Genomic DNA, 12,947 nt, shown 5'->3' on the forward strand with positions numbered 1-12,947 from the left:
AATAAATCCACCTGTATATTTATTTTAAAAGAGTCCAATGCGAATAAAGTGTTTCATTGTTGCATTTTCACGACTTGGACCTTAAATGTCCCCCAAAAGCCCATGTGTTGAAGGTTTGGTCCCAACCCGGCCACTAATGACTGAGAAGTAAAAGGACCTTTAAGAGGCAGGGCCTAGTGGTGGGAAGTGAGGTCACAGGGGGTGTGTCCTAGGCAGATGATATTGAGGCCAGTCTCTTCCTGCCTCTCCTCTGGGCTTCCGGGTCACCAGGAGGTCAGGGGCTGTTTCCGGAAGGAGCCGCTGCAGATCCTTGCTGGAGATTTGTGTGGGTTTCCTGGTGGATTCTGGAGTTCCCGCAGCTCTGAGGCCGGCCGTGCGTCCTCCGCGGTGGTGTTCGCTGGTCCACTCCATATTCAGGAGTAAGTACCTTTCCTCTCAGGTGTTGTTTTAGGGAAGTAAACAGCTGTGGAGTTAACCCACCATTTATAAAGCAGCTCTAGAATAAGATGTAGGCACAGGGCGGTGAGTTTGAGCCTTTAGAACACCCAGATGTGGGATTAAAAACAGCCATCCAACGTCCGATTTAAGAGATTTTTTTTTTAGTTCAATATTTTGATATACATTAAAATGAATTTAGTATATTTTAATATCCAGTTTCAATAAGCAGGGTTTTTTAAAGAATACATTAAGTATTGAGATTTCATAAGCCTGAGGTTCACAATTATCCTAAAGAACCTTTTCACTCCAGGCCGTTGGAAGGAAAAAGCATAAAGCAAGGAGAGTTTGCATTTTCTGTTTTCTTCCCTATTGTCTTTCACCTTCAGGACTGAACCTTTTACCCAGGCCCTGACCCAACCTGGTTGCTGGCGCATAGCTTTCTCTTCTTGCCTTTAAGAAATACTTTTGTCCTATTCCACAGGATTCAGTGCTCTGCTCTCCTGATGGTTCTGATTAAGGGTATTTTCTCTTTCTCCTGAGCTCTAGCCAGCATACCCTGTTTGAAATGGGGTTATTCGCATGCTTGGTCATCTCCCTCCACCAGCAGCCATGCAAAAGGCACCATGCAAAAGTCTTTAATGTTTGTACACTCAGAAAGGATCAGAAGTCACCTGAAAAAAAGATAAAATTTAGTGGGATAAAGTGAGCTACAATGTAAAAGTGAGAAATTCCCATTTGGTTGTCATAGCTGCACAGAGGAGTGGAGACTATAGCCAACATTTCACGGTAAATACACCATTCTGTGTAATTCAGTGGATGTTATTTTATCCTACAGAACAGCTCCAACTGCCTGAGACATCACAGATATCAGATTAATTTTTCCCCATGTTAACACCATTCCTGTTATTGTTACTATTTCTCTCGCAGTTAAAGCAGAATCATTCCAAGAGATCGACACATCATTTTGTCTTTGTTGAATCACATCTTTAAATATATTTTGGGTTTTCCTTTTTTGTGTTTGTGTGGTTTTGTTAGTTTATTTTTAGCATTAATATGGCTTAGGAGAAAAACATAAAGGCATCTCAGACTATTTTCAAAGAACTAACGTAATTACATAAAATTAATTTTAAATGGGGAAGTAAGGATGAGAGGAGGGAGGATGTTTTATAGACCTGTGTTTGGTGAAGTGACCTTTGTCTGTAGCTGAAATGAGAAGAAATTTCTTTATGCAGAATTTGAATTTTAGCTGCATTCTTCTTTGCTTCCTTCTTAATTTTGTTTGGTTCATTTTGAAAATTAAATTTTACCAATGGAACATTGATATAGATGGTTTTTAAGAGTTTCTAACTAGTTTGACATAGTTTCAATGTATGACTGGCGTAAGACATCCCTGTGGGAAGTCTTGAGTTCATGCTAGGAGAAAACCAAGGGGCATTGAACATGACAGAGGAGGGCTGCCTGCAGATGGGCCCTGAAACAGTTCCTCTCAGCCATGTGGTTGGCAACATGGTAACTCATGATAAAAACAAAAATAACCCAGTACAACTCCAAAATAATCAACCTGAACAAAATAAATTTCAAATCCCTGAAAATGTTCAAAGTCACACTGTTGTTAATAAACTAAAAATATAGTTTCTCTTTCCCTGAAAATTATTGTGTTTTTTCCACACTCTGAATTTATACACTATCATGTCTTGCAGGAGAGGTGAGAGATTTAATTAATCAATTGAGAAAGAAAGAGCAAAGTACAATCCCTTCCTCAAATCATTGGCACAACTTAAGCAAACCATAAATCCCAACATATGGAGCATTCTTTATGTGCATTCCTACAAGCTAGATGTACCTTGTTAAATGAAGCCAATTGTTTACATGCATTACAGCCTGTTCTCTTATTTACATGAATATTTTCAAACTTTGTATTATAAAATAATTATAGACTTAGGTCTATAATTTTTTAAAGAAATATGTAGAATTTTAAAAGGTTTCTTCTAAAAAGAAACCTAGGGTTTCCTCATCATTCATGTTGTTGGAATCAAAGAATATTTTTTTCCAGAATCCTATATAGAGATAGAATCTTATTAGGAAGGATGATAAGACATTTAACAAATAAAATATACTCCCAACCCACATATAGAAATACCTCCTTATTAATTTCCTTATAACTAAAGAGTTAAGAGTATGTACATCTCATAGGTCAGTGTGTTTAGAACTAGAGTTATCATAAAATATTTATAATAAAATAATAGTCATGGATATGCCTTCAATGTTCTGTTTATTTGATGAAATGACATATACTTATATCCTTTAAAAGTTTCATGCCCAAACACAGCAATTTCTGGAACACTCAGATTCTTATATTGTTTAAATTTTTGTAGAGTAGCATACAACGGGTGTCAAAGAAGCCATACAGGAAATAAAAAGCAAAACTGAAAATGACTGATCAATCTGTTTCTATCACATTTCTACCAAGTGCTTTACAATACAAGCATGCAGGATTTTAAATCTTGAGTGTCGCACATTCTATACTGCAGTAATACAAGATAAAGAAGGCAGAGTTTGAATCTCAGCTCTGGGATACATCGAGTGATTTAGAAGAATCATTTGACCATGGCTCTTGTTTGGCGATGGGGTTGATATTGGCATTTGCAGCAGGGTAATTCTTCTTTGTCAACTCTGCCTGAAAATTTGCAGTGTGTTTACTGTCCCTTGCTCCTGATATCAAAGGTCAATACCTTCCTCCATTTATCTTGACACCAATCCCTTCCCCTGAACTCTCACATTTTGTAATGACTTGGGTAGGAGTTAGGAATGGGTGGGGTGTATCACCTCAGTTGAGAATCTATTTTAAACCATTGTTTAACTCTTATTTCTTTTTTATAAATGAGATATTTAGTTAAAAAATAATTTCTTTTGTTTTGAATTTCTCAAATTCCCCACAGCTTATAATATAAAGTAAAATCAAGTTGATGACTCTTTTAGGGTTCTTTGTGCTGCTGTTGACATTCTATGTTTTTATTTTCCTTGACCCACAAGTATGATCTTGTATGATAGATTTTGGGGGGTGTTATGGTTTGGGTATGAGGTGTTCCCCCCACACTCCTGTGAACTAGACAGAAAATTTCAGAGGTAAAATGATTAGATAATGAGAGCTACAACCTCACTGGTCCCTTCTGTTGAAGTGGATTAGTAGGGTGGTAACACTAGCAGATGGGCACGACGAGGAGGTGGTCACTGGTTGACTGGCTGGAAGGCTCACTTTCCCCACGGCCCCTTCCCCTCCGTCTTCCTCTGTTTCCTGGCTGTTGTGAGCTGAGGCACTGTCTTCTGCTGTGCTCCTTTGTGATGAGGCTCTGCCTCTCCTCCATTCAGAGCAGTGCAACCAGCTGACCCTGAACTGAACCTCTGAAATCAGGAGCCCAACTCCTCTAAGTTGCTCTGATCAAGTGTTTTGATCACAGCAATGAAAAGCTGACCAACACAGAGGGCACTGGAGAAGGAAGGGCGTGAACAGCCAGGGGCAGAGCTCTCAGCAGGATAGGACAATCAGATTCTTTCTCTGCCATGTTCATTTATCAAAATCCTTCTTAATTTTCAAAGCACAATAAAAAATGCTAACTCTGAACTCTTTCATTTTCTTCCTATGTGCCCTTCTTTTAGTAAACTTATACTTAGGTATAAACTGTGAAACTTGCAGACAAATTCATCACAGTGTATAGTAATCAGTCTCAACATAACAAGGCTAATTTTAATAAGAATAAATACCAAAACTTTCCTGGTGTATATAAGAAAATAACTTCATAGAATCATGTATTGATCAGCAGCATATCTTTAAAAGACTATGAAAAATTAAAAACTTCTATATATAGCAGTCAAAAGGAAACTAACTGTGACTATGATTATATGGTGTTAAAAGAGAACCAGCAAAATATTCCTCCTGAGATTTTGTTCTTCCCCCACTTGGAGTCCTGGGGCTTCTTTCTCTGCCTCAGATTCTTTGCGAGCCAATCATACAGAAGCAAAGACTGCTAAGAGCAGAATTCGGAATAAGCTGAAGCTGATCTTTGGTGGTCGCCTTTGATCTCTCTCTTTTTGATTTCGCATCCACTTTCTCTTGTGAAATTTAATTTAGTCATATTTGAGGACATTCCCACTCAATTTGTGACTGAGCTCCACCTTTTTCAATGGAAGCAGGCTGGGTGGAATGCATAAACATAGGTGACCTTTACCTAAAGATGAAATCATGAGAGATGCGTGATGTTGAAAGGATTCATGTGTGCGCAGATGGCAGGTCCCAGCGTCTCCAGCCGCTGCCACCACCTCATTTCCTCCTGCCACATCCCTTTGCTTCAGCGTTTCCTCATGGTCTTCTTCAGGATGTTGCAATTGGCAGGAACATTTACAAATGAAATTCTTACTAAGGTGAAGTAAAATGATTTTCTCCTTCAAGGTCTGAATTTAGGAACCTGTCTTTCCTCATGACAGCTGATGACATCTCTGGTGTCTAGGAACAGAAGGGAGAATCCATCTGTTGGCAGGAAGAAGAAAAAAAAAAGATGTACGCAAGGTGCTGTACATTTATAATTTATTCCAAACACTCGAGACGGGAAGTGCTTGAGTTGAAGAGGTAATGCTGAATTTCTAGTGCATGTTCTCTATTATTGCAAGCAAAAGTCACATTTAGAGGCAACTTAAAGGATGACACTTTGAATAGCCATTTTTCTTTTACAAAGTCATTTTTTTTTCAAAAAAGTATATAATCCTTAACATTAAAGCTCATGACAAGTTGGAAAAATAGGTTACAGTGCATATTAAAATGATCACTGCCATTTAGTCTGTTTCCGTAATCATTTTAGATTCCCTGATGCAGAAATAAAAACATATTGAAATGTGCCATTTAACTTAGAATCTTAGTGTATTTCTTTTTATATATTTGGTGCTTTGAAAAATATTAATTTTGTCTTAGGAAAATATGCGCCTACCAGGCTCATGAAAGTGACTAATCAGCAGAGTAACCTGTCTGGCTTCTACATGTCACAAGTTGATCACTACCTAAAAAACTGGCTCTTGTGAGCTGCCTGGGTTGGATCATTTTAATGATGTGTTACAAAATATATCTGAGCTGCTATAAACAATCTCTTCTTTGTTTAAGAGAAAGTAAAAGAAAACGAACAAGAACAAGTAAAATGCTTCCTGTTGCAAAGTGATCGCCCTTGAAAGCAGTTCATGTCCTTCTCTCAAAGCCCCTCTTTACTCACCACCAGCAGTCGCCCACACCCATGGCAGGGTGTATGAGTGTGTGCACACATGTCCATCTCCTCCTCGTGGTTATTGAAATCATCTGATATATTTCCATACATGTTGGGAAAAAATACGAGTCTTCAAGACTGGTCACTTATGTTTTAATGTATAGAAACAAATGGTCTGAAAAGACTTAGAAAGCATGGAAACCTTTACCTTGTCAAGTTTGATGTGGTAAAAACAGCTACGAGTATTCTTTAGTCCTAGTTCCCAGCTCCCTTGTGAAAATCATTTAGTGGACATAAATGAAGCCTATCATATATGTTTGTAGAGTTTATGCAAGTGAGTGTGTGCCTGGCACATTGCAGGTGCCCAGCAACAGTGGTGGTTTAACCCTGACTTGAAACTAATCTGTTGTTCATTATGAGAATCAAAATAGTAGTTCAAAAGCCTACCATCCAGACCTCAACCAACCAAAAATTTAGATGCACACACATGGATGTGCATGTAACTTCAAAAAGGAAACTAAAGCAAAAAATCTTTAATGGAAGAAAGACACTCAAAATAAGATTCAAGTGAATCACTGGGGATTTTGAATATGTACTTTCTCATACAATTGCTCTGGATCAATGTTGTGATGGTTTAGGGTTGAACTTGTCCTTTCTTGATCAAAGTTCTCCCTTGAATAATGGAAACCAATAGACTGAGGCTTAAATTTTCTCCTTCTCTTTCCACCTCCCAGCTTAGCACAGTAATGAAGTAGATAGGAGGAAAACTTAATCAACAGAGAAAAGCTGTATGATTTGCCTGGATTAAAATGCAGCTACATGGAGGGGGAGGCACACTTTCTAATTCATGGAAAAGAGTCACTTGCTTTAATTTAAATGAGAGAAAAAGCCACATGTTTCTTATTCATTCACTGAAGTTTCTGTTGGATCCCATACTCTTTGAATAGGCATTATTTTCACACAGGACCAAACTTGAGATTCAAAAAAATAGGAGTCATTGACTTCGTGTTTCTTTTTTATGGATGAGACCATTAAAATATCAAGATGGAAGGTGTTTTTTTATTAATGCCAAGAAATTTAGAGGATCCCTTTACCAATTGAGGCTAGTATGCAGTCAAGACTTAGGCTTAGACAGGCACACTCTGATTGAGCCACTACGATTGTTGGAGATCCTCTATGACATCCAATTTTTTTCTAGCTTGTAGTAAGTCTGTTGAATTGGGTGCCCAAGGCCAAAGTTGAACAGGAGGCACACAGTGCACACAGAGGGAATCCTGTGGGAACAGACCCCAGCAGTTTACTCTGCCCTATAGATTCCAGAACCTGGGGGTCACACCCTCCACCAGGAACTGGAGCTGCGGTCAACAACAACTTCACATATTCTAGAGTTTTCCTAGAGCTCACGATTGCCACTGCAGCACCAGTTCTGAGGAAGCAACACTCATGCACACACACACACAACACACACATGTGCACACACAACACATGCACACACACACAACAAACACACATGCACACATACACAAACATACGCTCTGGAGTCCCTTCTCCATCTCACTGCCTGCCTCTAGGCTCATCCAAATGGCCAGGCCTCCCAGGCTGCTGGACATAGGCGTCCAACTGGGCAGCTGTCCCAGAGGGCAGCTTGCTTTCCCTGGATCTCAGAACTTTGTTTCAAGTCAAAGTTAGCTAAGTAACTAATGTGTGCTAGTGCTTGTATCTCTTCAAAGGAACGGACAGATTGAAGCTTCTAGCACAAGTCAGGGATGCCCTCTTTCACCACTTCTATTTAACATAGTTCTTGAAACAGTAGCCAGAGCAATTAGACGAAAGAAATTAAAGAGATACGGATAGGTAAGGAAGAACACAAATTAGCAATATTCGCAGATGATATGTTTCTATACTTAGAAGACCCCAAAAATTCCACCAGAAAACTTCTGGAACTAGTAAGTGAATTCAGCAAAGTAGCAGGATACAAAATCAACACCCATAAATCAAAGGTATTTCTGTATATCAGTGACAAATCCTAGCAGCTGTTTCTCTCAGCAGTTGCTTTCAAGTTGAACCCCTCAAATTTAAAGTGTTTGGGAATAGCCTGGGGATCTTGCTGCAAAGCAGTTCTGATGCACTGGGTCCTGGGTACAGGTTGAGAGTCTGCTAAGAGTCTGATAAGCTCCCAGGTGAGGCGGACTGCTGATCCTCAGACAACAGTTTACAGTAGTTTTTGAAAGAACTTAGCATGACCTTGGAATACCTTATGTCCAGTCCTTGCTGAGAAAACTTGTAGATGTACTGTGCCAAACAGTTATTTGTATAGTGTTCATTCGTTCTTTCATTCTTGTCTTTTTTTGGGGGTGGGGGTGGGGGGTTGACCCAGGGGTGCCATATCACTGGGCGACATTCCCAGCCCTTTTTATTTTTTAATCTTGAATCAGAGTCTTGCTACATTGTGGAGGCAGGCCTTAATCTCGCAGTCCTTCTGCCTCAGCCTTTCCAGGTAGCTTCACTGTTGGAAGCAATTCTGTGCAACACCACTTGTAGATGTTTTTTGTTTTCACTCAAGCCTTTCTGTGCTTGGGAGAAAGAGGGCACAGGTCTCCTGAGCCTTCCCTGCCTCAGTGTAAGTCCTCAAGTTACCCAGGGATGCTCTGCCTGATGTTGGAGTGCAAAGTCCTTTGAGCACACAGAAGTGTAAAGTCAGATAGCTTGTTGATGCAGCCCCTGCCTTGCATGCCTCTCTTATTCAGACACAGTTGGCAAGGGAGTACCAGGTCCAGTGAGTCCTTGGAATGACATTGAGTTCTTCATGCATGTTTTACCCAGCAGGCTTTTTAATTTTTTTATTTTAATGGTGACTGTTTTCCTCAAGAGCTGTAGAAAACAGTGTCCAGCACTAGTTGTCAGGGTCATCTTCTAATCTTCTAAATGAATTGCTGGCCCACTGTTGATGGAGGATAAGACAGCCTCTTCCTCTGTTGTAGCCCACACCCAGCCTTATTATCATCTCCTGACTTCCAGGTCTCTCTTCCACGTTTACTGACCCTCTGTGCCTAGCTTGTGACTTTCTCTTCTGTGTGTGTTGACACTATCCATCGAATACCTTCACACATCCCTCTGTTGGCCCCTGTGTTTCCACAACAGTTTCTCAACTAACCATTACTCTCTGTGAGTGCCCTGGAATTAGGAGTTTTGTTAACCTCAACAAAGATGATTTCACAGAGGATGTCATGCTTCTCAGTCCTGCTAATGTAGTGCATGCTCTTCTGTCCTTCCTGTCCTTGCATCTCTGCATGAGTTCCTCTTCCACCCAAGGTCTGCAGCTTCACTTGAACCCAGTGCCTGCCTGGAGCTCACCAGTTTTTCTCTCTCCTCTGTCTTTATTTTCTCCAGCATATAAACTTCCTTAAACATTTGTAAGTAAAAATTTTCTCTGACATTTTGGTTTTTATGATCACACATTTCTCTTCTTCCTTCAATGGCAAAATAACTAGAAAGAACATTCTGAACTTGAGACTTTCAATTTAACTCTCATTCAATTTCTCATCTAATGAAGGTGGTTTCTGCATCCATCATCCTACAGAGTCAGATCTTGCCAAGATCATCAAAGATTCAAGCTGCTACATGCAAGGGGAATTTTTAAGTCATGACCTTGAACTTTCTGAGGAGTCAGCTGTGTAAATTATATCTCCATTTTTTAAATTTCTTCACTATCTTCTGGTTTTTCACTTTTCCTGAATTTTCTTTTCTGTCTCTGGCCATGTTAGTATTGTCAGACTTTACATAACTAAGAGCTTCACAGTAGGTCTTCCAGTACTGTAATGTGGTAAAAGTAGCTTATAGTTGTGTCAGAGATCCCCTTGCCACAGAATGGACTGTGGGAGTGGGGCAGAAGGAGGTCTTGGAGAGTTGAGTCTGGTCATTTTCTCTGTTTGCTATTATATTGATTCTCAATCTCTACAACATTATGCTGATGTCAAGTACCTGGGTTAAGATCTTTGTGAAGTCCGCCTCTCTTGCCACTATACTGCCTACTCTGGTTGACCTCCCTATCTCCATGCCTACATGACTTCCAAATCTAGTTCTGGGCCACACTCCAGAGTTGCAAAGGCAACTGCTGCTTTTCCAAAACAACTTGTTGATTTCTCAGACAAGGCAGATCTGATGTTTTCAAAATGTCCCATGCTGAACTTATTATTCTTTATTCCCCAAATGGATCTTTTGGCTTCAGTTTGCATATTGAAGAAAGATCCAGGCTTCTGACAAGTTTCAAAAGCACAAAGTGGTGGTCACGCTTTCTACTGTTTTCTTGCTAGCTATCACATCTTGGTGTTAAAGTGCTGCTCTGTCTTCTGATCACCTCTTACTTCTTAACACAGATCTTAGTTAGTAGGTCAGTATTAGTTTAAAGATCTCCCAGAAACTCTTAACATAGATCTTATTAGGTTAGCATTAGCTTAAATGTCTCCCAGAAACTCTTGGATGTCATCAGGAGCTATCCAAGCTCATCTTGAGGATGCACAAGGCCCTTGATGGTTCTGGCCCCCATTAGATCAGCTTTATTTATCATGCTTTCCCTTTCCCAGTATCACATAAACTCTCTCACCTCCAGCCATACTCAACTCTTTGCAAAATGTATCATGTTTTGTAATTTTCATTTTTTTCTCTCTTGCATATTCTTTCTTTTTTTAAATTAATTTTTATTGTTGGTTGTTCAAAACATTACATAGTTCTTGATATATCATATTTCACACTTTGATTCAAGTGGGATATGAACTCCCATTTTTACCCCATATACAGATTGCAGAATCACATCAGTTGCACATCCATTGATTTACATATTGCCATACTAGTGTCTGTTGTATTCTGCTGCCTTTCCTATCCTCTACTATCCCCCCCTCCCCTCTTCTCTCTCTACCCACTCTACTGTAATTCATTTCTCCCCCTTATATTTTTCCCCCTTTCCCCTCACTTCCTCTTGTATGTAATTTTGTATACCCCTGAGGGTCTCCTTCCATTTCCATTCTCTTGCATATTCTTTCAATGATTTGAAAAATCAACTTTATTTTTTATGATGTACCTAAAGTGTTCTTCAACTTGTCATTCTTTTAAAATCTTCTGTAGCCTCCTTAGTATCCTGAACTTCACTTTACTAAAGTATTTGCCACTCTATGTTGTGATTGTTCATTTCCACGTCTTTCTAGTAGCACTGTGATGCCTAGATGGCAGGGATCCTGTCTAATTCATTGGTATATCTCTTCCTTTTATCATAATATCAAGTGCTTTGGGTAGAAATTCATTCCCCCTAAAAGGTTACTTGAAATTGTAACTGCAAGTACCAGAATGTGTTCTTATTTGGTAATAGGATCTTTGCAAATTTAAACAAGTTAAGATGAGATCACTGTGGATGGCCCCAACATACTGTGACTAGATTATATTCTCCATATAAAGAGAGGAAAGGTGGACAGACACATAGGAAGACAGTGGGAAGGCATGCAGGGAGAACCTTATGTGTGATGAAGGCAGAGATGGGAGTTTAGGCGTGTGCAAGCTAAAGAGCACCAGAAGCTGCCCACAAGTCACCAGAATCCAGAAAAGGCAAGGGAGCATTTCCCTACAGGGATCAGAAGGAAGATGGTCCTGCTGACACCTTGACTTCAGACTTCTAACTGCCAGCACTTGGAGACAGTACATTTCAGTTTGTGGCTCTTGGTTACAGGAGCAGTAAGAAACTAACATGGAGCAATAACACACAAAACAAGTACTAAATGTGTGGGGCCTTTGATTCTATAATATGTTCAGAAGAATACATGACATTTTGCTTTTAAAATGCAGGTGATGGTTGAAATACAAGACACTTAGATAGTAAATGTTCAAAAATGTTATTTATTATTATTGCTCTCATTTGCTAAGAACCATAGCTCTTAGAGTAGGAATGACGCATGGCATCTTTGGCTGAAAGGTGATGCCAGCAAGCCATTGAGATGATAATGATTATGTTAAGATCTGCATTCAATTGGATATTAGACCCCTGCTGTCCGCCTTGGCCTACTACTTTGGAGCTCTCCTGGAACTCCCGGAGAGTTCCCATTGATTGGGGAAGTGCAGTAGGAGGGATTTCCGGAGGAGGGATTTCCTGTTGGTGTGGTGTGTCCTGGGAAAATGCCGTGTGCATGGTTCGCGGAAGTTTTGGAAATAAAGTTTGTTCCTGCTTGAGTGGCTTGTGATTTTGTGCCCAGCCAGACTGCGGCACTCATTATCCCACATGGCACTTGAAAAGGCACTGTCACACCAGGACATTTGGCATGAGGCACCAGATCCCAGCCCTCGTACCCCGTCCAGGCTTCCTGCTTGGCTCACTGTTTAGAGCTAGACACACACTGGCAGCCTTGACAGTGCTTGGCTTTGGACCACACTTTTTTTCCCTAAGAATGAGCCTCTGAAATTGTGATGTAAGGAACAGAAAATAAACAAAATAAAATGCATGATTCATTTTAGATAAATACATTATTGGCTTTATTAGCAACATCATAAGAATGACCTTTTTTTCTAAGTAAACTGGTCAAGAAAAACCCAAATTTCAGAAAATAAATGTCCTTCACATCTCATAAGAATACTGATTTTATAAAATGTTGCTATAGAAAACAGTTTCTTTGAAGTTGAATAAAAATGAGTGTATTTAAAATTCTTGTCCACATACCTAATCCACAGACAATGTGAGCACTCTGACCATGGGTAAGTACTGAACAACTTGCAGATTACTCTTTCTGATTGCTCTCTCTTCAGAGGGGCCATCTCCAACCTTCAAGGAGTGGCTGACCTAATACTATGCAGGTAGTTCCCTTGCCCTCACTAGATCCTGGTCACATAATTGAAACTAATAATATAAAAATTCTAAATCACAAATGACAAATTTAAAATTCTTGCCACTCTCAGGAAGGCTCAGGATCACCAGATTGTCCCTGGTTCTCATCCGTGCATGTGATTATACTTGAAGGGATAGCTAGGGAGTCCACGTGGGAGGCTGGTCAGTGAGGCCACTAGTACATCAAGTGAGAAACTGCCATTCCACACAGAGTTTGCTTGTGCTGTGGCTGTGACTGACGTACTATCCTGGCAAGTGACACCTCACTAGTCCTGAGGATTTCATGCAATTTCTGGTTCTCTGAACCCTTCTGAGACACAGGGGAGTTTGGCACAGGGCACTCTGTAGACCATGGGTGCTTCTTGAGTGCTTAGAGCTTGTTTTCAGGACCCTATTTTTTC

The 12,947-nt window shown here is 40.0% G+C and overlaps 1 long non-coding RNA gene across 1 annotated transcript in view; it reads left to right on the forward strand.

Annotated features, from left to right (window-relative positions):
- The first annotated feature begins 284 nt into the window (after window positions 1–284).
- Window positions 285–12,947, forward strand: part of LOC143400954 (uncharacterized) — an 85,534-nt gene continuing 72,871 nt past the window's right edge. Inside the window, exon 1 of the long non-coding RNA XR_013091551.1 lies at window positions 285–419. This is a non-coding gene — a long non-coding RNA (uncharacterized LOC143400954). The remainder of the gene's footprint in view (window positions 420–12,947) is intronic.

The sequence above is a fragment of the Callospermophilus lateralis genome, chromosome 6, assembly GCF_048772815.1.
Source record: "Callospermophilus lateralis isolate mCalLat2 chromosome 6, mCalLat2.hap1, whole genome shotgun sequence".
Taxonomy (NCBI): Eukaryota; Metazoa; Chordata; class Mammalia; order Rodentia; family Sciuridae; genus Callospermophilus; species Callospermophilus lateralis.